This window comes from Stegodyphus dumicola, chromosome 3 (genome assembly GCF_044657685.1).
Source record: "Stegodyphus dumicola isolate Sdum_Otavi_A_Nest chromosome 3, ASM4465768v1".
NCBI classification, from domain to species: domain Eukaryota; kingdom Metazoa; phylum Arthropoda; class Arachnida; order Araneae; family Eresidae; genus Stegodyphus; species Stegodyphus dumicola.
The window spans coordinates 117888675-117911161 of NC_140770.1; positions in this window are offsets into that span (position 1 = coordinate 117888675).

Here is a 22487-nt window from a genome sequence, read left to right on the forward strand (position 1 = left end):
TTTACATGTATTTATTAAATACAATTTATTTTGTTAAATTTGGCCATTCACTTAGAAATATTACTGTTGCTATTTAATTGTAAAAAAGATAAAAACTAAAGAAAAGTGTTCAGGGTTAATTTTTACTTATATCCTTTATCAAATTCAAGTTTACATTTTAGTGATTGTTTTAATAGTTGTTCTTTCATAGCCAGCAAAAATATTCAATAAAAAATGTAATGAAATAATGTCTTAAATTTTAGTAAACTTCACTTTACCCAGTTGCTTCATAAACATGTTAATTATATTATTATTAGAAATTATAAAATATAAATTAATATTATCTTGTTTGACTTTTTCTGAAAAAACTGACATATGGTTGACAAAACTGACACCATCCACTTGGTTCTCTAACTGAACACAAAGAAATAAAATTAACTAAATACACGATCACATTAAATCGTACTTCGGAGTATTTTCAAACAGCTATGAAACCCAAAGATGTTCCAAAAACCACATTTATAACAAAATCAGGCACTTCTGCCTTTCTGAGAATACCTTTCAGCTTGTGCGGAACACCGGCGACCTTTCTAAGAATCATTGACATAATTTTAAGACCTATTCTAAAAAAAAATCGACTTTTATTTCCCTCAACAGTGACTAATGAAAATATCTAATGGTGACCATATGAATCATTTAAATGAAGTTTTTATATTATTAAGAGAATGCAGCGAAATGTAAATCTGCAGCAAAAGAGGTGAGGTACCTAGGTTAAAAAATACAAACTGAAAATTCTAAAATAATTGCAATTGGAAGTTACTTACTGCAAACACAGCGAAGAAATTGGCCTCATTCATAGCCATGTATTCTTACTATCGAAAATTCATATAGCACTTTGCATAGACAGCCAAACCGCTGCTAAAATTTTTAAAAAAAGAAATAAAAGCACTGCTTTATTTTTCAGCTGAGACTAATACAACGTTTGAAAAGTTAAAAACTGCGTTAATACAAGCGCCAGCTTTAAAATTTTCTTAAGGGGACTAAAATCTTGAAATAGCAGCTGGTGCTTCAGACTACGCTGTTGGTGCTGTGTTGGTGAATAGTGGTCAGCCGGTCGCTTATTTTAGTAAAATTGTCAACTCATAATTATATGACCACAGAGAGGGATTGTTAGCTCTGGTTTTAACGGTCCAGAAATTCAAAGTATATTTTGGCAAGCCACCTGTGACAATCTATTCTGATCGTGTTATGGGACAGTTACACTCTGAAAACAACTTATCACGAAGACTCATTAGATGGGCCTCAAAACTACAAGAATACAACTTAATAATTAAACATACACCAGAGGAAGAAACATTGGGGCCAATATTTTATCACGAATAAAATTAGACAATGAGATCAAGTGTACTAAGTTAACAGCGAAAACCTTGGACTCTTGTGAAACTATCATTGCCGAATTACAAACTGATCCAGAATTTAGACATATCTATTATAAAAACCCAGATAATTTTGAACATCTGGATATAGTGGCCATTAGAAATAAAGCAGCAAATTATGAGATAATTTAATAATCTTTTGTTTAATTCTACAACAATAAATGAGACCGTTCATCCCAGCCATTTTAAGGCTCAGTATTTTATGAGAACTGCATGATGCACCTACTGCAGGCCATCTTCGCAGCAGAATGGTGCAAAGATGCCGCGAGGCGCTTTTTTTCCCTTCCAACTTCAAAAATTTGTTACAGACTATGTCAGGTCCTTCCATACTTGCCAGTTCGTTAAGATTATTTAGAGCGGATTAAGTTAGAAACAGTAAAAATGGAAGTCGAGCTTGGAAAATTATGAGCAGAAAAGTAGAAACCAAAATCAGACACGTGATGCTCCATTTTCTGCTGAAAAAATGAATCATTAAAAGTTTATGTATAATTCATTGTAATAAGTAAATATCATAATTTCTGGTTTAAATGATTCCTTATTTACAGTTCGAACAAGAGTTACGGCATGTGTTAACAATCAAGATAAAAGCTAGTTATGAGAGAAATTTAGACCTTTTAGTGCCACAAATAGCAGGAGATGTTATTCCTTCAAGGAAAATTGATATTAAAATGCAGGATTTTTGTAACATAAAATTAGCAGTTGATAATTTTAATGTAATAGAACATATAGAGATGCTTTTATAAGGTAAGGTTTTCTTTGAAATATTAAAATCAGAACAGATTCGCTATGAAAACTCGAGTCTTATTTTGCAAAACAGCGTATTTGGGCTTATTGTATCGGGAAGTGTTACATCAGAGGGTCAAAGACGCATACATTGTGGGTTAATGAAAACAACAGATGACTTAGGACAAACAATGAAAAAGTTTCTGGAAGTAGAAACTGCTGAAAAGGAGACAGTAAAAAGTAAAGAAACCATAATATGTGAAGAGCATTTTCAAGTCACTCATAAAAGGAATAAATCGAGTGGATATATTGTAACTATGCCTTTAAAGAAAGATATCTCATGTCTTGAGGAGTCAAAGGGCGTTACTTTAAGAAAATTAACAGCCTTGTGGAAACGTTTGAGTTTAGATCCTGGTTATTTAAAATTATATGAAGAGTTTTTAGCAGTGTATGAGCAAATAGGGCACATGTATGAAAAAATAATGAGACTGGTTCATACTTTATACCCCATTTAGGTGTGTATAGACCTGAAAGAAGTTGCACTAAGCTTAGGATGGTATTCAACGCTTCATGTTCTACAACTAAAAGGAAATTTATTAAACTCACTACAATATAACGAAGGTGTGCTTCAAGACGATATTTTTGCTTTAATGATTAGGTTTAGCAAGCAATTGCCCGATGTTGAGAAAGTATTCCACCTGATCTGGATATCTTCAGAGCAGAGAAAAGTTCAAAGAGTACTTTGAAAAGAAGAAATTGAACCAGTAAAAGTCTTCGAATTAGCGTTTGTGACATATGGAACATAGGAACCAACGGACTTTTCCGACTAACCCGGCCAGTATTTCCCACAAAGGGAGATGGAACTTCGATGGCCAGATCCCGCGAGAGCCAGGCTGCTACAAACCTTGGTTAACGCCGCAATAAGCTTTCAAATGAAAAGAAACTGCATACAAGCGAGTTCTTCCAAAAGGGGATGTCTGACTTGAAAAATCGAAAGATAAGTGAAAATTTCTGTGTTGTAAGTATTCAGTTTTACTTATTCCAAAGTGCGGAGTTAGCGAAAATTTTTCAGTCGTTGTTTCGATCGAGGATAATCTTATTTGAGAAATATACCGAGCAAGACATTCTTTAATTTAATTACTTCGCAATTATCAGAAAATTTTAAGTTTGAAAATAAGAACGAGATATTCATTTTTAGTCTGACAGACTCTATTTGGAAAACTTTGGTGCGTTTTCAATTAAGTTAAGCAAATTCATTACTCTGTAAACTAAAGAAATTTGTTGAATATAAATGATTTCCAGGAAGTTCAAGTAAAGTAATTAATTGTAAATGTTTTTGTGAAATATGCATTAAAACTGAAAGTACTTTTGTGCGTATTCGTAAAACGGAAATAAGTGTCTATGGTAACGTATTTTGCAGTTTTTATGGAAATAACAAATTAGCTTCTTAGTAAAACACAAATTTTATTCTTAATTCACAAAGAGAGATAATTTAAATAGAATTCTATCCGTTACAGCTTCAAACTCCAGCTTACTATTACAGTTTCTTTCTCTATGAATTTTTCATACATCTACTACTGGTAAAACTTTCAGAATAACATTTTTAAACATTTCCTCCCTTTGCTCAGCAACGGTTACACGATACAAATATGGCGTTGCCACTCCAATGTCAAGGAAAATAAATATAATTATCTGTTAAATAATAAAATATTACAACCTCTCCAGATAAACTTTAATTGATATTTTTTTTAATTAAAGTTTACATTTTTTTTCTTTCAAAACAGCACTATAGCATATACATAATTGAAATACAACATATAACATAAAGTCAGAAAGAGCGGAAAGAACAAAATAATTTTTTTATCTGTATAGAGAAACAAATTCTTTAATCAAGCCCGGGAGTACGATTTAATGCGTTTACATTTTTATGGTTTTTAGCACTTTGATGAATGACAGCGTAATTGTAAGGTTGTAATACTAGTGCCCGTCTCATAAGCCTTGGATTTAGACTCGCATTATTTTTTAGCCAAACTAAGGGATTATGATCGGTCATGAAGAGAAATTTAGTATGCTCGTCTAAATAACATTGCAATTTTACAGCGAGTATTATGGCAACGCATTCCTTTTCTGTGGTAGAGTACTTTTTTCAGTTTCGGTAAACTTCTTACTGAGGTATAATACTGGATGTTAATTTTGAAATCAGGCGCAGGTAACAAGCTTTTGCGGCAGTTTTACTTCTTCAACAATTCGCCCTTGTCTGTTTAGTTTCTTTAAAAACTTCCTGACTTTCATTTCAATTTTCGAAACTTGGCAAATCATCTAGAATTTTTAACTGAGAATCGTCTAATTTCGTCAGTTCTTTCTTTTTAGATGGTTTTTGATCCTTGCGAGATGAAATTTTGTTCTTATCTGTTACTTGCATTCCCACTGAATGTGGTAACTTTGAGCCCCCCTTTATCATGTTTATGTCTCTTTGCTAAGTCTTTTGACGTGTGCTTAGATTCTGAATATATTTTTAGATTTTCAGCTTTAGAAGCACCTTCATAAGTTCTTTTATCAGAAGTCCTTTGATCTGCTGTTTACAAACTGTCAAACACGTCTTTGCTATTTTGAGAAGCAACTGGTGAACTTGTAGGGAAATAATCATACACACTATCCATAGAAAGTAAATCCCCAGATGAATAAGGTGAGTTAATTTCCATAACAATGACTTCAGTTTTCTCACCACAAGGTGAACCCTTAGACTGTCAGATTTCTGTGAAGCATTGACAGAAATGTTCAAAAATTCTCACCAAATTTGTTACCTCAAGAACTATTTATTACTCGGAAATAACTATCTATAACTCTTTAGTTATTTATCACTCTACAATAATTAAATAATTCTTTTACTCATACTCTCAAATGAGGAAAACAAAAGTTACACTTAACTCTCTAAAAAGAACAACATCATGGTATGTTGCCATTCTCTGAAACATAAACTTTTACAAAACATAGATAATAATAATATGAATAGATAATGAATAAAAAAACCCATAAAGAAAACGATTACATCTGCTTGAAGCTTGTGCAATATTACTCAGAAGCTGCAGTTAGAAAAATATAAACAAAAATATTAGAGTCAAAATATTGTTCATCCTCCCACCTTGCAATATGAAATTCAGGATTGAGTATTGCAAAATAATAAAAAATTAAACATTGTTCTCACAAGTCCAATCGATGAGGAACTCTAATTGTCCTTCCTGATTTGGTTATTGTGGGTGATTTGAAATGGGTATGGATTATTCTATTTGTTTCTACGGGTACATCATCAATTGGAGTTTGCTCTACCGAAATATTTTCGCATGGTTGACTTACGCTGAATTACGATGGAAGTTGCGCGGCAGTCGATAATTCCAAAGGATAAAGATTTTGTACAGCTCTTATGACTACTCCATTTTGCACTTCTTATAAGAGGATGATCACTTGGCAAAATAGCAGGAGTTCTGAACTCAGATGTATCTTCTCTTTGAAATATTGCTGTTTTAGTTCTGATGATCCCACAATCAATGAATGGATTAAGACTTAAAATCCCTTTATCTTCTATTCCATTAAAGGACTCGTTTTGTATTAAACGAATCAAGATATTCTCTGCTTCATTTAACTCAGATACAGTAAGTTCATCCTTTTTCTTGTTTTGATGTTTACAGTTGTAAACAAAACGACACATCCACGCTACCAGTCTGATTGTCTTACAATAACTTGAGAATCTAGTAGCAACTATTTCACTAGCATTAAGATTTATTAAGGACGAAATAATCCTTTTCTTTTTCTCCAGAGCTATTTCTTCTTCATCAGCACAAAAATCTTCTTTTGGCCATTTTTCAGGTGATAAATATAGCCATTTAGGTCCTTCCCACCATCTGGATTTAATTAAATAAGAAGCAGAGCATCCTCTACTGGGCAAATCAGCAGGATTCAGTGATCCTGGTACGTGCCTCCAGGATTCAATAGAAGTCAGTTGCTTTATTTCCTTAATTCTGTTGTGAACAAATACGTCCCATACTTCATTTCTCTGTAACCAAGCTAGCACAGTAGACGAATCTGTCCAAAAATAAATATCATCAGCTTGAAATTCAGGTATTATGCTGGATGCTAAACGTGCAGCACATATTGCAGCTCCAAGAAGTTCCAATCGAGCTATTGTTGTCTTTTTCCTTCCGCTGGGTGCAACTCTTGCTTTAGCTTGCACCAAATGAACTTGAACCGAATCTCTTGTTTGTATTCGAACAAAAGCCACAGCTGAATATGCAAGTTTGCTCGCATCACTGTCTCACGATCACAGTTTAACCATCTTGGTATTCTCATTCTTTCCAGACACTGCAAATCATTCAACCATTTACAAAATTGTGATTTTGAATTTGAATCAACTTCTTGGTCCCAAGATAACTTAACTTCCCATAGGTGCTGAAGTAAAAGTTTCGGCGCAAGAGTTACGGGGCAAGCTATTCCTAATGGGTCGAATATTTTGTGTGTAGTAGGTAAAATCTCTCTTTTAGACAAAATTTCTGGTAGACTGTAGGTGATGTTAGTAATATTAAGGCAAAGGTAATCTCCACATCGTTCCCAAATCATTCCTAATACATTTGTGGTACTAGAGAAATGATCTGTTGGGTCACTATATTCCCAACCACGTAATTCTAGCTTTCTTGTAGCTAAAGTATCTGAAGCAATTTGTATGAATTGTTGCAATTCTAAATCATTTTTCACACTCGCTAAACAATTATCTACATAAAAGCTCTTCTTCAGTTGCTCAATAATATCCACTTTATACTTTGGGTTTCCATTTAGTTGTTTCAAAGTGGATTCTAGAAGATGGTGAATTACAGAAACTAGCAAGAAAGGGCTGCTTGTAACTCCAAATACTACCCTACAATGCCTGTAATACTTCAGTTTTCCATCAGTTCTATACCATAAGAATCTTAGATAGTCTTTATCCTTAGGGTTCAGACTTATTTGTAAGAATGCTTTTCGTATATCTGCAGAAACTCCTATTCTGTTCATTCGGAATCTATGAAGAATTGAAGGAATCAATTCGATAAGGTTCTAACCTTTTTCCAGACACTCATTGAGACTAGGAGATCCTTTTTGTTTTGCCGAGGCATCAAACACTAGCCTGATTCGTGTAGTACTCTTATCTTTTACTACGTGTCGATGTGGTAGATAATGGCATGTTACATCAATTTCGCTTTTTGGTACTTCTTCTATGATGCCTTCTTGTTCCCATTCACTAAACTTCTCCATAAGCATCATAAAGTTTCTCAGCTTTTAGTCGTTTTACTGTAGAAGCTAATCTCTTTACAGCTAAGTCATAGTTACCTTTTAACGGTAGATGGTTATCAAGCCATGGCAAGCTGACTTGAAAACGCCCCTCTTCTTTCACCTTTACAGTAGCAAGAAATGATCTCTTGCTTCTTCTTGAAGTTCCAGTTTACTTTTCTTTTCTGATGGATCTAGAATTCCAAGTGAATCTAGAGACCATAGATCGGATATCAATATTTCCTTATTCAACATGGATGTGACGAGCAGTGCGGAATTCTCCGAGATCTCACGCATACCATTTTTCCCGAAAAGAGTCCAACCAAGTTTTGTTTCTATAGCAGCAAAGCCTGAAGTAAGCAATTTAAATCCTCCGGTCATCAACTTCCCTGCAATGTCAGCGCCAATAAGTATTTCTATTGGTCCATTACTATCGTCGCATACGGATATATTGTTCTCTTTAAGCTCTTGAATCCACTCGCCATTAGCAACTGGTGGTATATTTCCACAAATAATATCTTGGCTAAGAGCTTTGAAGTTACAATGATAAGTTCCATCCGTTTTAGACAAGAACACTGTAAAAACATCGTGGTTTATGACATCAGTACATGACCCGCCAAATAATGAATGGCTCAATCTTTCTTTAGATGTACTCTCAACTTTCATTTCATCTGCAGTGCTTTTTAAAATATAAGATCTCTGTGAAGCTGAATCGATAATAGCACGGGCCTGGCGCTTTCTATCTCTCCCTTTCAATGTAACCGTTAAAGTTTGCAAAAACACATTTGTTGTTCTCGCCAAATTGGCTAGGGTTTCATCTCGTTCAGGTACTGCATCCGTATTTTCATCCTTATTCGTGCTAACAGGAACTGGAGATTTTGATTCAGCTTGGATATTTCTACATAAAAGTATGTGGTGTTTCTTCCCACAAATCACACACGATGTTCGTTTTTTACATTTAGCTATTACATGTTTTCTGTTTAAACATAAAAAGCAACTGCGACTATTTAGGACTGCTTTTTGCCTTTCCTCAGACGTCATCTTTCTTGCTTTAACGCAATCACCAGATGCATGATTTCCAGCACAAAAAATACATCCAGTTGAATTTTGTTCCGATGTTGCTATTAGAGTAGAAGCAGAAGGTGTTTTGGAAAATTCTCCACGGTTTTTGAAACCAAAGTGTTTAGCATTCCCAGGCTTAGGTGTCTGATATTTAGTAAAGCACTGAGTAGCTATAGATACTCTCTCTTCACCTTCAATTTCATCGAGCAAAAATGAAAGCAAACCATCTAAATCCATGCGATGTTTTGACGCATTTTTCTCTTTTTGCTCACTACTTTCAGATTCTCTCTGACTGCGATTAATAACTCGGAATCTTTGCCATGCTCTTAATGTATCATCCGGCAATGACGATTCGACTAGAGGATATAACATCGCCTCATATTTATCTCTAGCAACACCCAGAACTTCTAACGCTCTTAGTTTCGATTCTAAGTTATCATAGAGTTTTCGTAATGAAAATTTCTGCTGAGAGTTTTTTAATAATACTAACGAAAGTAGATCTCTAACATAGACTTCTATAAGAAGGTCTTCTTTCCCAGAACGCAATTGTAGTTGTTCTAAAGCTTTACTATAACTTTCGCCACCGGGCGGAAAGCTTTTGATTAACTCTTCAGCAGATGATCCTTTTTCCATAGACTGCAATAAATATGCAAATTTATCATGATCATCTAAATTGGGATCATTATCGATCTTTTTAAACTGGCCCCAAAATCCTAACCAGCTTTTAATATTCCCATCAAAAATCGGAAGTTTAAGCTTAGGATAACGAATAGTAGCATTTTGAGTTATGCTTTCATTAACAACAGAACCGTTTTCCTTTTCAGCTAAAAGCGAAAGTAATTTACTTTCTACCATTCTCCACTTATCAATATACCATTTCGACTCATCAAACTCGTTATTTATCACAGTTTCATCTTTTTCAATTTTAATCAAAAATTCTCTATTAGTCTGTTCTATTTCAATCATAGGTTTTGCTTTGTCCTCAACTAATTTAAGTTTCGAAATTTTTCCGTCTAAAGATAAATCATCTTCATTCTTCTCAAAATCATTTAGAGCTTTTGAAAACAATCTCCTAAATTGAGATCGTTTGCACTTCAAAACATCCATTATAAATAAACGAAAGAATTCTACTTACAGATAACAGTCCAGTCAGCGGACGCCAGATGTTTAAAAATTCTCACCAAATTTGTTCCTCAAGAACTATTTATTACTCGGAAATAACTATCTATAACTCTTTAGTTATTTATCACTTTACAATAATTAAATAATTCTTTTACTCATACTCTCAAATGAGGAAAACAAAAGTTACACTTAACTCTCTAAAAAGAACAACATCATAGTATGTTGCCATTCTCTGAAACATAAACTTTTACAAAACATAGATAATAATAATATGAATAAATAATGAATAAAAAAACCTATAAAGAAAACGATTACATCTGCTTGAAGCTTGTGCAATATTACTCAGAAGCTGCAGTTAGAAAAATATAAACAAAAATATTAGAGTCAAAATATTGTTCAGAAGTTTGACTATTAGGAGGGTGAACATTGACCAAATTACGCTTGGTTTTGCATCAAAGATGTATAGTTCTGCATTTTATGCCTATGTTTTTCAGGAATAACAATTAATTCTCTTGCATTTCCCCTTTTATCTATATTTTTTTTCCACAACAACCCGTTTTCTTTTACTTTGAAATCATATTTCTTGCTGGAATTTTCATTTTTAACTTCGCTAAGCAATGAGGTTAGATTTCTGCTTTGCTGTTGAGATTCAATTAATTCCTTAGAACTAACATTAATTACTTCCTTAATTTCTTTTTCTTCCTCATCAGCCTGCTGTAAAATATCTTCATCAGTCTCAATAAACGACAGTTTTTCTAGTTTCTCCATTTCGGTATCTCCACTTCGATCTTCTTTACGAGATTTGTTTCTTTGAAATCGTGTTGTCATAAGGTCACATAAAAGAAGAAGAGACTGCAGATTTATATGGACAAGGATGTCTCGTGAGCATAAGCTGAAAATTATTATTTTTTAACTTACAAATACGTTTTCAATAGTTGTTAAAATAGTCTTTATTAAAATAATTAAATCGTTGGCAATGTTAAAAACGCAAGCTCGAGAGCCACGAATTGCTCTCGCGCGTAAAATGTACAGAATTTGATTTTAAGGAAAAGATATAGGTTTCTCTCTTCGGAATTGTATGTAGCCATTTTTTTAGCATTCAATAAATTTTATTATTCTGTGTTTTGTTTTCAACCTGATGTCACAACCCAGGTTTTGCATAGCGGTTTCGGCCACTACACCACAGCAGTAAATATTAAAAGTTGGTGGCAGATTTTAGGGATTGTTCCTGAGAGTAAATTTAGGAACGGACCTTTTCGCCTGTGAACTTGAGTTTTATGTTAACAGTCAAGACTTTCTTCTCGTCAAGAACGATCTAATTTTGCGTGCAAGGACATTTCGCGTGGTGACGCCTCTTCAGTGACAAGTGACAGTGTGTCAGAAGGGAACGCCGGAGGAAGCGTGATCTAGTGCCGCAAAATAGTGAAATTTCCCGGAAAGATATCCAAGTAGTGCCAGGAGAGTCAATCGAAGGCGTCTTCAAAATTGGTGAGTACCATTTTTGTGATTTTGGAGAGGTTATGCCAGCTATTCGAGACTAGGCTTATTTTGGATATAGAGCAGGAAAAGGTTGCCTCTTAATTAGCATTTTTTATATACGCTTTGTTTGTAGGCATAGGTATTATCATTAAGTGTTGTAAGGCAATTTGTGTTCAAAATTGTTAGGGAATTATTCAGTTTTGGAGAGATAGACCTGTTGTTGTTTTTGTGTTATTGTATTTCGGGGTAGGTTATTTTTCTTTAATTTTCCATAATGGGTGAGTTTATGAGGAAATTTACTAAAGCTCTGCTATTGGAGTTAGCGGAGGAGTTTGAAACAAATGTGTCTCTGGCAAATAGAGTAAGAGAAATTAGGCAGACTATTTTAAATGCCGAGGACTATGAAGAAGAAGCTGCGAAAGTATACGCGGCAAGAATTTGGGCTGCGGCTGAGCAGAGAAAAGCAGAAGAAATAGCCGAACAAGAGAGAGCAGAACGGGAACGTGAACAAGAGAGAGCAGAACGGGAGAACAAGAGAGAGCAGAACGAGAACGTGAACAAGAGAGAGCGGAACGGGAACGGTAGCGAGTTTTTGAATTGGAAAGGTTAAAACTGATGAATCTGGTTCAGACTAATAGCCTAGCTTCCACGGTTTGGGAAGTTGAACAATCTAGAGAAAAAAAAGGTCAATTTGAAAGATCTAGTACCGCGTTTTGAACCGAGTAATATAGATATTTCATTATTCTTTATGCTATTTGAGAAACAAGCTCAAAAGGAGAAAATTAATGAGATTGATTGGGTCTCGCAATTAATTCCTTTATTACCTCACGATGTAGCCCAGTTAATAGTGAAAGAACCAGCGGATAAAGGGGATGATTATCAGCATGTTAAGAAATTACTCATGCAGAGATTCAAGCTTAGTTCTTGGGCACTAAAAACAAAATTTGAAGAACATTCTATAAAAAACGGAATGTTATGGGTGGATTTAGTGTATGAATTGAGAGTGTATTTAGAGAATTGGTTGGATTCAGTAGAAGTTCAAGATTTTGAAAGTCTTAAGGAACTTATGCTCACTGAGCAAATTAAGCGGCGAGTCCCTCTAGAAATAAGAGAGCACTACTTAGACAATTGGGAAGAATTTAAAACAGCTTTCATTTTAGCGGAGAAAGGTGACAAGTATGAGGCTTTGCGAAGAGATACGAGGAAGTTAGAACAGAGAGCGGGGTTAAAAAACCATTTGAGAAAGATAGAGAACGGTATGTAAATTCTAACTGTAGTTATAACCAGAAAAGTAGTAGTCATCAAAGAATTAAATCAGAGGAGCATAGAAAAGTGGAGGCTCCTAAAAAAGCAAGTTTTCAATGAAGCAGGTTTCGAGAAACAGCGGAAAATAAGGTGTTACCAATGTGGAAAGGACGGACATATCCGACCTAACTGTCCATCGCTGGAAAAGAATAAGGCTAATCTGGTGAATAATCTAGGAACGGGGAGTTTAGGAAAATGTTTTGAGCCGTATTTCAAGAAAGCAGTAATTAATGGGATAGAGAGAGAATATCTCAGAGATACTGGAGCTGGTATAGATCTGTGTAATAGTACTTGGTTTAATACTAGTGACTTATTAGGAGAAACTGTATGGGTGAAACAGCCTTTGGACACAGAATGTAAATGTTTACCTTTGGCGAAAGTCACCATTGAAGGTGATTTTGGTGTGATCACCACAAAGGCAGCGGTTACTCCGGTAGAGTTAGATAAAGAGTACTATTTGTTAGGGAATAAAACTGCACAGTTGATTGAGGAAGTTAGGGAACGACCGGTTCTCTTGAATGCTGTGGAGACTCGTAGTCAGGCGCAAGCGCGCAGGAGTCTAGAGAGAGCGAGTGCAAAAGACTTAGATTCCAGATCGGAAGAAAAGAAAGAGATAGAAAGGGAAAGGGCCGTCAATAATGAGCATTCGGAAGAAAGGAAGTTAACCAGTAATACGGAGGAGGCAATTAAAATTGCAGACATCAGTTTAGAAGAACGGTCTATCCTTGCGGATGTTTCGCCAGCAGAATTCTTGGAAACACAAAAAACTTGCTCTAATTTAGCGACCCTGTGGAAGAAAGGGGAAAGTGAAAATGAGAAAGAGTTTATAATAGTCAAGGAAAGACTATTCAGAGTGGCAGGTTCTAAAAAAGGGGAAGATAAGCGTCAGCTGTGTGTGCCTCTCGTTTTTAGGAAAGAAATCTTGAAGTTATGCCACGAGGAAATCTCTGGTCATTTAGGGGTAACAAAAACCAAGGATAGAGTTTTGACACACTATTTCTGGCCTAATTGCTACCAGGAAATTGAAGAATTTGTGAGGACGTGCGATATTTGTCAGCGTGTAGGTCACAATAAGGATAAAAAGAAAGCCCCTATGAAGATTGTGCCTGTTATATCAGAAGTGTTTAGCAGATTAAATATTGATGCAGTAGGACCTCTGATCCCTAGTTCACGTGAAAATAAATACTTAATTACGTCTATTTGTGTTGCTTCCAAATATCCAGATGCCATTCCTGTACAGAATTTAAACTCTAAATGTGTGATTCAAGCCTTGATACAAATCTTTTCTAGATCATAATTTTCTAGATCATCATTTCTACCCTAACGAAATTCAGTGTGATTTGGGTAGATCGTTTACCAGTGAACTTACATCTGAGTGTTTTAGCAAGTTCGGAATTAAGGTGTATCATTCTTCTATGTGTCACTCTCAAAGAATTCTGTTGAAAGGTTGCATTCCACCTTGAAAAGGGTATTGAAGGCTTGGAAAGCGGGAAGGACTGGGAAGAATGTTTGCCATGTGCTTTGTTCGCCCTCAGAACTGTTAGCCATGAGAGCACAGGTTTTAGTCCCTGCGAGTTAGTACACGGAAAAAATTTGAGAATGCCTCAAACGATTGTGTATGAACTGGCTAGAGGAAGAAAGTTCAGATCCCACTGTGGTCGAGTATGTTCTAGACTTAATAAACAGATTAAAGAAGTGTCAGGAGCTGGCTGTAGAGAGGATGAAAGAGTGTCAGAGTAAAAGGAAACTCTGGTATGATCGCAACGCTGTTACGAGAAGGTTTAAGGTCGGAGATCTCGTGCTTGTTTTAGCCACGTCTAAAACACAGAAAATGGCTCTGAACTGGATAGGGCCAGGTAAAGTAACTAGAGTGATTTCCGAAACCAATTATACGGTAGAGATTCCGGGTAAGCGTAGCAGTGACACCATTTATCACGTAAATTTGATGAAACCTTATTATCAGCGCCCCGAGTTTGTGAATCTTGGGATGGAGGAGGTCATGGAAGATATTGAGGGAGAAGTGGATATTCCTTATCCCTTGGCTGATCCAACTCAGGTAGATTTTTGGAAAATAGTTGGAGATAGTAAGCTAGAAGAAAGAGCTTCGGCAGAGGAAATAGGAAAATTCCAAGAAGTTATAAGGAAGTATGGAGCGGTGTTTTCGTCCGACCCCTGCTGTACGTTTTTAGTCGAAAGGGATATTAAATTGTTGGATGAGACTCCGGTTAGAGTCCGGCCTTACCGAATGTCGGCGAGACAAACCGACATCCTAAAAGAGGAAATTAGGCGGTTGCTTGAGTTAGGAGTCATAGAAGTCGAGCAATCTGATTATGCTTCGCCTATGATCTTAGTAGAGGTCCCAGGTAAAGATCCTCGTCCTTGTATAGACTACAGAAAATTAAATTCAAAAACTATGACCGAATTTTCCCTCTTCCCAATATTGAAGAAGTGGTAGAAAAAGTCAGCGCAGCTCCATTTATCACAATCATGGATCTAACCAAAGGATACTTCCAGATACCACTCACAGAGCGTGCACGGAGGTATGCCGCATTTGTGACACCTTTTGGATCTTTCATCCCGAAGACAATGATGTTTGGGCTTTTAAATGCGCCTTTCTATTTTTGTAAATTGATCGCTCAAGTTTTAGGAGGGCTGGACAATTTTGTTCTACCGTATATTGACGACATCGCAGTCTTTTCGCCGACTTGGGACAGGCATATGAAGGATTTGGATGTGGTTTTAGGTCGCTTTCAGGAGGCTAAATTGACTGTTAAGCCCTCGAAATGCAAATTCGCACAAGATCATGTGAAATTTCTGGGTCATGAAGTAGGGTCTGGGAAAAGGTCGCCTAGTGAGGCCAAGATTCAAGCAATCAGAGATTTTCTGATCCCCACTACTAAAACACAGATACGTAGCTACCTTGATACTGTGGGCTACTATGCAAGGTACATAAAAGACTACGCCAGTATTGCGGCACCTTTGACAGACGCTTTGAAGGGGAAAACAAAAAAGAAAAAGTGATTTGAACAAAAGAGTGCGACAAGGCTTTCAATAAACTGAAGACCAAACTAGTAAAAAGTCCGGTTCTATTTGCACCAGATTATTCTAAAGAATTTATTGTGATGGCAGATGCCAGCTTATATGGTGCGGGTATTGTATTGTCTCAAATTCAGGATGGGGAGGAACACCCTATACTGTATCTTAGCAAAAAGTTTACTAAGATACAGTAGCGGAGCGAAATTATAGCACCATTGAAAGAGAACTAGCGGCCATTATTTATGGACTGAAGAAACTAAGTCATTACTTAGACGGACAGAAATTCAAGATCCAGACGGATCATAATCCGTTGACTTTTTTAAACAAAATGATGGGATCAAATTCTCGTTTGACTCGCTGAGCATTGTGTCTCCAACAGTACAACTTTGAAATTGTTCATAGGCCAGGCAAATTACACGGTAATGCAGATGGCTTGAGTCGTGCCCTAGTCTAGTGACTGAATATCACTAGTGGATACAAAGTAAGGTAAAAAGTAATGAAAATGGGTGAAAATGATTTTTGTAGAGTTTTGGAATTATTTTTGTGTAGATTCAAAATTGTTTGCATTGTAGATTTCATTTTCAAAAAAATTGTTAGAATTAAATGTTTTATCTTAAGTATTAGCATTGAGTAAAATTTGAGGAATATGCTTTGTATAAGGTAGATATTAAGAGTAGTTTAAATTATTTTTGTTGTATTTATGCAGTTATGTTATCTAGAAATAAGTGCAGGGTAATGTAACTGGCTTCTCTATTATCACTTAAATGGTTACCACCTGTGTTTTGAAAGCAGTGAATTGTATTTAGAATTTTTCCTTCCATAGTCAAGAAAAATTTCTTTATGAGGGAAGGAGTTGTGATAATGTCACATAAAAGAAGAAGAGACTGCAGATTTATATGGACAAGGATGTCTCGTGAGCATAAGCTGAAAATTATTATTTTTTAACTTACAAATACATTTTCAATAGTTGTTAAAATAGTCTTTATTAAAATAATTAAATCGTTGGCAATGTTAAAAATGAAGCTCGAGAGCCACGAATTACTCTCGCGCGTAAAATGTATAGAATTTGATTTTAAGGAAAAGATATAGGTTTCTCTCTTCAGAATTGTATGTAGCTATTTTTTTTAGCATTCAATAAATTTTATTATGCTGTGTTTTGTTTTCAACCTGATGTCACAACTCAGGTTTTGCATAGCAGTTTCGGCCACTACACTACAGTGTCAAAACCGCATTTACCTTTTCTAAATTAAAGACTGGTTTGTCTTTGAACAATTGAGCAGTTTTGTTACCCAATACATATCTGCCAAGATCATTTGTAACAACAGACGTTATCTATGTATTTTCGAGAAATACTGTGACTGCAGGGTCTCAAAGAATAGGCATTTCACACCCATTAACTAAACCGTTAGTAGTATATGTCTAACAAATCATCATTCGAAGATAAACAATTTACTTCTTCATTTGGTTTTAAGCGAAGACACTGAGGCTTAAAATGTTCGTATGATCCGTACTCGAAACAACGTGGTCGATATCTTTGTCATATAAATGTTCTTAGCTCTTATTTTGGAACTGATTTCTTTGTCGGTGATCTTTCTGGTATTTCGAATCATCCCATTTATCAGAATGCTTAAAATGAGGCAGATGCTCTATTTTTTTCATAAAATTTTCGTAACCAGTTTTAAATAATCATTTGTTAGTTCTCTCAGTTTGATTGGCAGAAAATTTCGGTTTTATTGTTTTTCTCAAATTTTCAAAATCTTCAATTTTCTTAACCATCTCAGTAGGTGAAATGATGGTAGTCCATTCATTCATAAAATGGTCTTTGAAATCAAGGAGAAGTACGCTTTTTAATTTGATTAACCAGCATGAGATCGTTTATTTGTTCAAAAGTTTTAGTATTTAATCCGGTAAGCCATCCTTCTAAATAATTCTTTATTTCATAGTAAAACTCATACCAAGTACTTTCAGAATATTTTTGGTGTTTATTAAATAGTTGTCGAAATTTTTCCACACTCAATTTAAATTGTTGTAACAGTAAAGTTCGTTGTAACACGTTCATACTTTTTCGCGTCCTCATCTGGTTACCTAGCAATGAGCTGAACAGTATCAGGAGGCAGCAATGAAATAAGTTGAGTCACTTGGTTTTCAGCAGGTACATTCATAATTTTATCTTGACCCTCAAATAACACCAGAAAGAAACTGATTTCATCTTCTTTAGGATTAAAACGTGGCATAACATCCTGAATTCTGATTTTCAGAGGTTGCTCAGGTAACTGCGTAGTTTCTATTTGCTGTGCTCTTGCAGTCATTGCTTCCAATTTAAGCTTCTGCAGCTCAAAAGTTCTAATTCACTCTCTTTCGCGTTCTTCTTTTTCAAGTTCTCTTTCTTCTCTCTTTTCTCGCTCTTCTCTTTTCACGTTCTTCTTCTTCTTCTTCTTTTTCCCCCTTGCTCTTCTCTAATTGCAGTCAATAATTCTCGAGTAAATTCCTCATCATAATCGAGACTTTCAGTAATCAATTTATGCACTGAGCAATCTTAAATTCAGGTTTCACAGTTAAATCTAACTATTCTTCCAAGTAATCTTTAAATCCCGTTTTCTACTCCTAACTAAGAATGACATGTTGAACAAATTTTCTTTAATAGGCTCTTTTTAAACTATATCTTAAAAACCGTACTTGTATTTAAAAATATACAAAATTTGGCTAGACTTAACTTGTCAAATACGAAATTCACTCTAACCAATTGAGGAGAATTATTAAAACAACTTTGCCAGTTTGGCACAAAATAAAATAATACGACGCCGGGTTGACATTTTAACTCACCATTCACAAGCCTCGTTGTATAAGTATATAAATACCTTTACCAGTTTGGCAATACGATGGAATTATACCCACGTCAGTTTGACGATTTTACTATCTATCTCCACGCCTGGTTGGCTATCGCAAAAACATTTTTTGCCAATTTGGGAATACAATTTAACTGCAATAAATACATCGGCATAACGTTATTATCTACCACACGATTGAATGGCGAGAACTAAGAAAAGGCCTTTGCCAGTTTGGCAGTATAATAAAATCACACTACGTCAGTTACAACTTATTTTCCAAGCGCCGACTTGGCAACAGTTCAACAACCCAATTAGCATTTATCCATTTTACTTCCTTGTACGAAGTAAAAAGGAAGTACTGTAATCACGAAAACTTTGGATATCCTATTTGGACGAAAATATACATTTTGAACGCTATCGGCAATTTAAATATGTTTTTGTGTGAAATCTGTACGTAAGGACAGAATAAAAGACTCTTTTCCCCCCAAAAAATTGTAAATCTGATTTTAAATGAATTATGAAGAGAATGTTTCGTGGCTTCTGTGCGTACGTACGTATGTATGCATGTATCTCGCATAACTCAAAAATGAGTAGCCTCAGAACGTTGAAATTGTGTATATAGGACTGCTATAACATGTAGATGTGCACCTCCTATTTTGGCTGCAATTGGCTGCACCAAAAGCATATAAATATATGTATATATATACAGTCTGTTACTCGGCTCAGTGATCTCAGTTTCTTTATTGTTATATGTTTCTAAATTGTGCATTTTTTTGCTTTAAAAATGATTGAATTATGCTGTTCTTATCTTCCGGTGCAGGTTTTTATGCCTTTAGTAAATTTGCATGCAATATTTGTAGAATTATCAACAATTTAAAAGTTGTTTAAGTGCAGCTAAGCTTAATTATTTTATTATATTATGTATAGTGGCTATGTTTGTTTACATTTGAAACTTAAGCAGAATAGTGGATTTGTTGCCAATGTAGAGAAACTAAGCTTCGCAACAACAAAGATAACGTCTTCTTTTATTATTGCGAATTAAATCATGCTTAATCCATTCTGGACTTCATTCGAGGAAATAAGTGTTTGAGATTTATTTCGAAATTTTTAATATAGATATTTTTAGTATTTATGTGTTTTAGCCTCGTAGAGAAGGGAGGACTGAATTTAATTGAATGAGAAATATTGAATCGTCTGTGAAAAACTACTGCTTCCTTTTTTGGGGGGGGGTGTTTAATTTCTTTTATACGTCGTTTTAGATTTATTATAGTACTTGAATAGAACTTGTGGCAACGACTAGATAATTCTTCAGATGATATAAATTTTGTGCATTCTGAGTTATAAAATGAATAAGGTGTAAAGTTTTTAAGTGAACCTAACGCCAGAGTGTCGCTATGGTAAACAAATATAGTGAATTTTAAAGAGTGCATTTATTCTATTGTGGTTTATGCGCTAGCGACAAAGTAGGTTTAATTCAATTCAATAAGTTTAAATGAAATGCGTTTAATTTAATATTCCGTATAAGAAAAGTCATCCGGTGTACACATCAGATTTTTTTTATAAATGCCGGGATGGCTTTCATGTATCAATTATCAACATAAAAAATTCAGCTATTCCAATAAACAAAAACGTTTATACAAAAATAATCAGTAAAGCTTAAATAATAATTTTTGAAATACTTCTTAACCACAAATATCAATTATAATTTTAGGCTGAATAATTTAGTTTGGATTATTTTAAACAAAATTTTACATGATTTAACTATAATTCTGAAACAAAATATTAAAATTTAATAAACTTTCTTTTAAGAAAACCAAACATTAATCTTATCTTCGGAGATCAGCAATATCCTGTTCTGAAAATTCTTTGTTGGTATAGAAGTTATACAAACACAGAAGATGATCTTTGAATGATCCATTTCAATAACTGGTGTTAAAAACGGCGGTCTTCTGACATCCGTTCCTCCTTGAAATAAGCAAACTTGGCATCTGGTATTCCGATTTAGTAAAAGTCGAGTGAGGATTTAATTCATTAACGAAAACAAACTTAAAATTTTAGCACCTTTCTGGGGTTACGAGATCAGCACCATCGAAATCGATACTTACACTCATAATTTCCAGTATCTCGGTGGAACCTCCAATTTAATAACACTGTAACGTATTTTGCAGCTTTTTATCGAAATAACAGATGAGCTTCTTAGTAAAACATAAATTTTATTCTTAATTCACGAAGGTAGATAATTTAAATACAATTTAATCTGTTACAGTTTCACACTTCAGCTTACTATTACAGTTTCTTTCTCTATGAATTTTTCATACATCTACTACTGGTAAAACTTTCAGAATAACAATTTTAAACATTTTCTCACGTTGCTCAGCAACGTTTACACGATACAAATATGGTGTTGCTACTCCAGTGTCAAGGACAATAAATACAATTATTTGCTAAATAATAAAATATTACTATATCTTACAAGTATGAAACAGTCCGAAGTCTGTTATATCAAAATTCTAATATGTAAGGCTGTTCTAATATGTATGGGTGAATAAAATTTCTCTCATGTGATGTAAAGTGAAAATAAATCTATTTATATAAAACCTTTTGGATATGTTGCATGTATTAGACCAGTTCTATACTATTTTCCTTCCAGAGGAAAAGCTGGAAGGAAAGTTAAAAAAGCGCTAAGAAGAGTGTTGTGTATGTAATGCAAATGGTACGATATTTCGTCTGTGAAAACTAATTTAAGAAAAAATTGTGAAGATTGACTTAGTGTTAGGGTTAGAATTTATTTAGTTAACTAAAGCCCTTTTACTGACGATAGTTAAATTCTGGCGGTTAAAGATATCTGGGTTTATATTATTTTTAGTAACATTTATTTTAACATTTTACTCTTTCTTTTACTTCTTGTTTCCCTGCGTTTCCTCGACAGAATGTAAATGAGTTATGATTAACGAGAGAATATTTAAACAGAAGTAGCAAACAAATTAGTCAGAGGGTGTTTTTGCTATTGAGTATGCACATTTTTATTTCTACCAACTGTTTGAATTTTGTATCTCGGCTTCGCATTCTTGCCGCTGAAGTTTAATATCACGCCGTTGTCTGTTTCTGAGTCAACCTGCTAGGTTAAATTAATTTGTGTAATCTTTAACTATTAGCTTACGTTTAAATTCAGCTTGTTACCCATTATCTTTAAGTTCCTCAACACAGTGGATGGCGAAATTTTTAGCACGTTAGACCGTGCCGTGGGTAAATAATTGAGCTCAAGAAAAGGGTCTTTTACACGCTACCCTTCTTGTATTCATCTTCTAGTTTTAGCGAGAAGTCGTTAAACAGACTTTCATGTAGGTCGAGTAGCAGTGTATTAGCCAAGAAGAGAAGACCTTACATCTTGACGTTTATTTCTTGGAATGAAACAGCACCGACACTTTCCTTGCTTGTATCCGTGTCAATAATAAATGGTTTGATGAACTGAAAATAGGTCAGGAATCTCACAGATGTTAAAAGCTTGCTTGAATTTGTTGAGTCTATCCTCCCATTCTTTTGTCCATAAGTTTTGCTCGTTGTCTGTTAGTTTGCGATGGAAAAAAGTCCCTCACAAGTGTCCTTTAGTAGGTGTAAAGTCTCAGGAAACCTCTAAGCTGATGGAAATTTTCGAGGCGTCTTCAAGCTTTAACTGCCGTTAATTTTTCTGGATACATATACACACCTTCGACAGAGATAACATGTCTGAGGTAAGTCACTTCTTGGCTGAACTTAATTTTAGACTGGTTTCTTCGATCCCTGAATCATCTTTATAATATTGTCTAAAAGTTCTTCAAAAATTTCCCGATGATAATGATGTCAACCAGGTATATCATTCAGTCTTCATACTCCTCTTGCGCGGTCTCCATGAGGAGGCCGAATGTGGCCTGCCCATTACATTATCCAAACGGCATCACCTTGAACTGAGAAAGTCTTTGTCAGGTAGTAAATGTCATCTTTCCTTGGTCATAAGGGGGATGTATCTCTACCTGCGGATATCCGCTCTTTAAAACTATGGCTCCCAAGAAGAGTGTCTTAAATGTCGTCAAGCTTTAGGAGAGGGTAGTTGCGTTTCTTCGTGATGTCGCTCAACCGTCGATAGTCAACGCAAAATCTGGTTAATCCATCTTTCTTTCTGACCAGGTTGATGGGAGTTGCCCCAGGAGTTGATCTCGATAACATCACGTTTATCTACCACTTC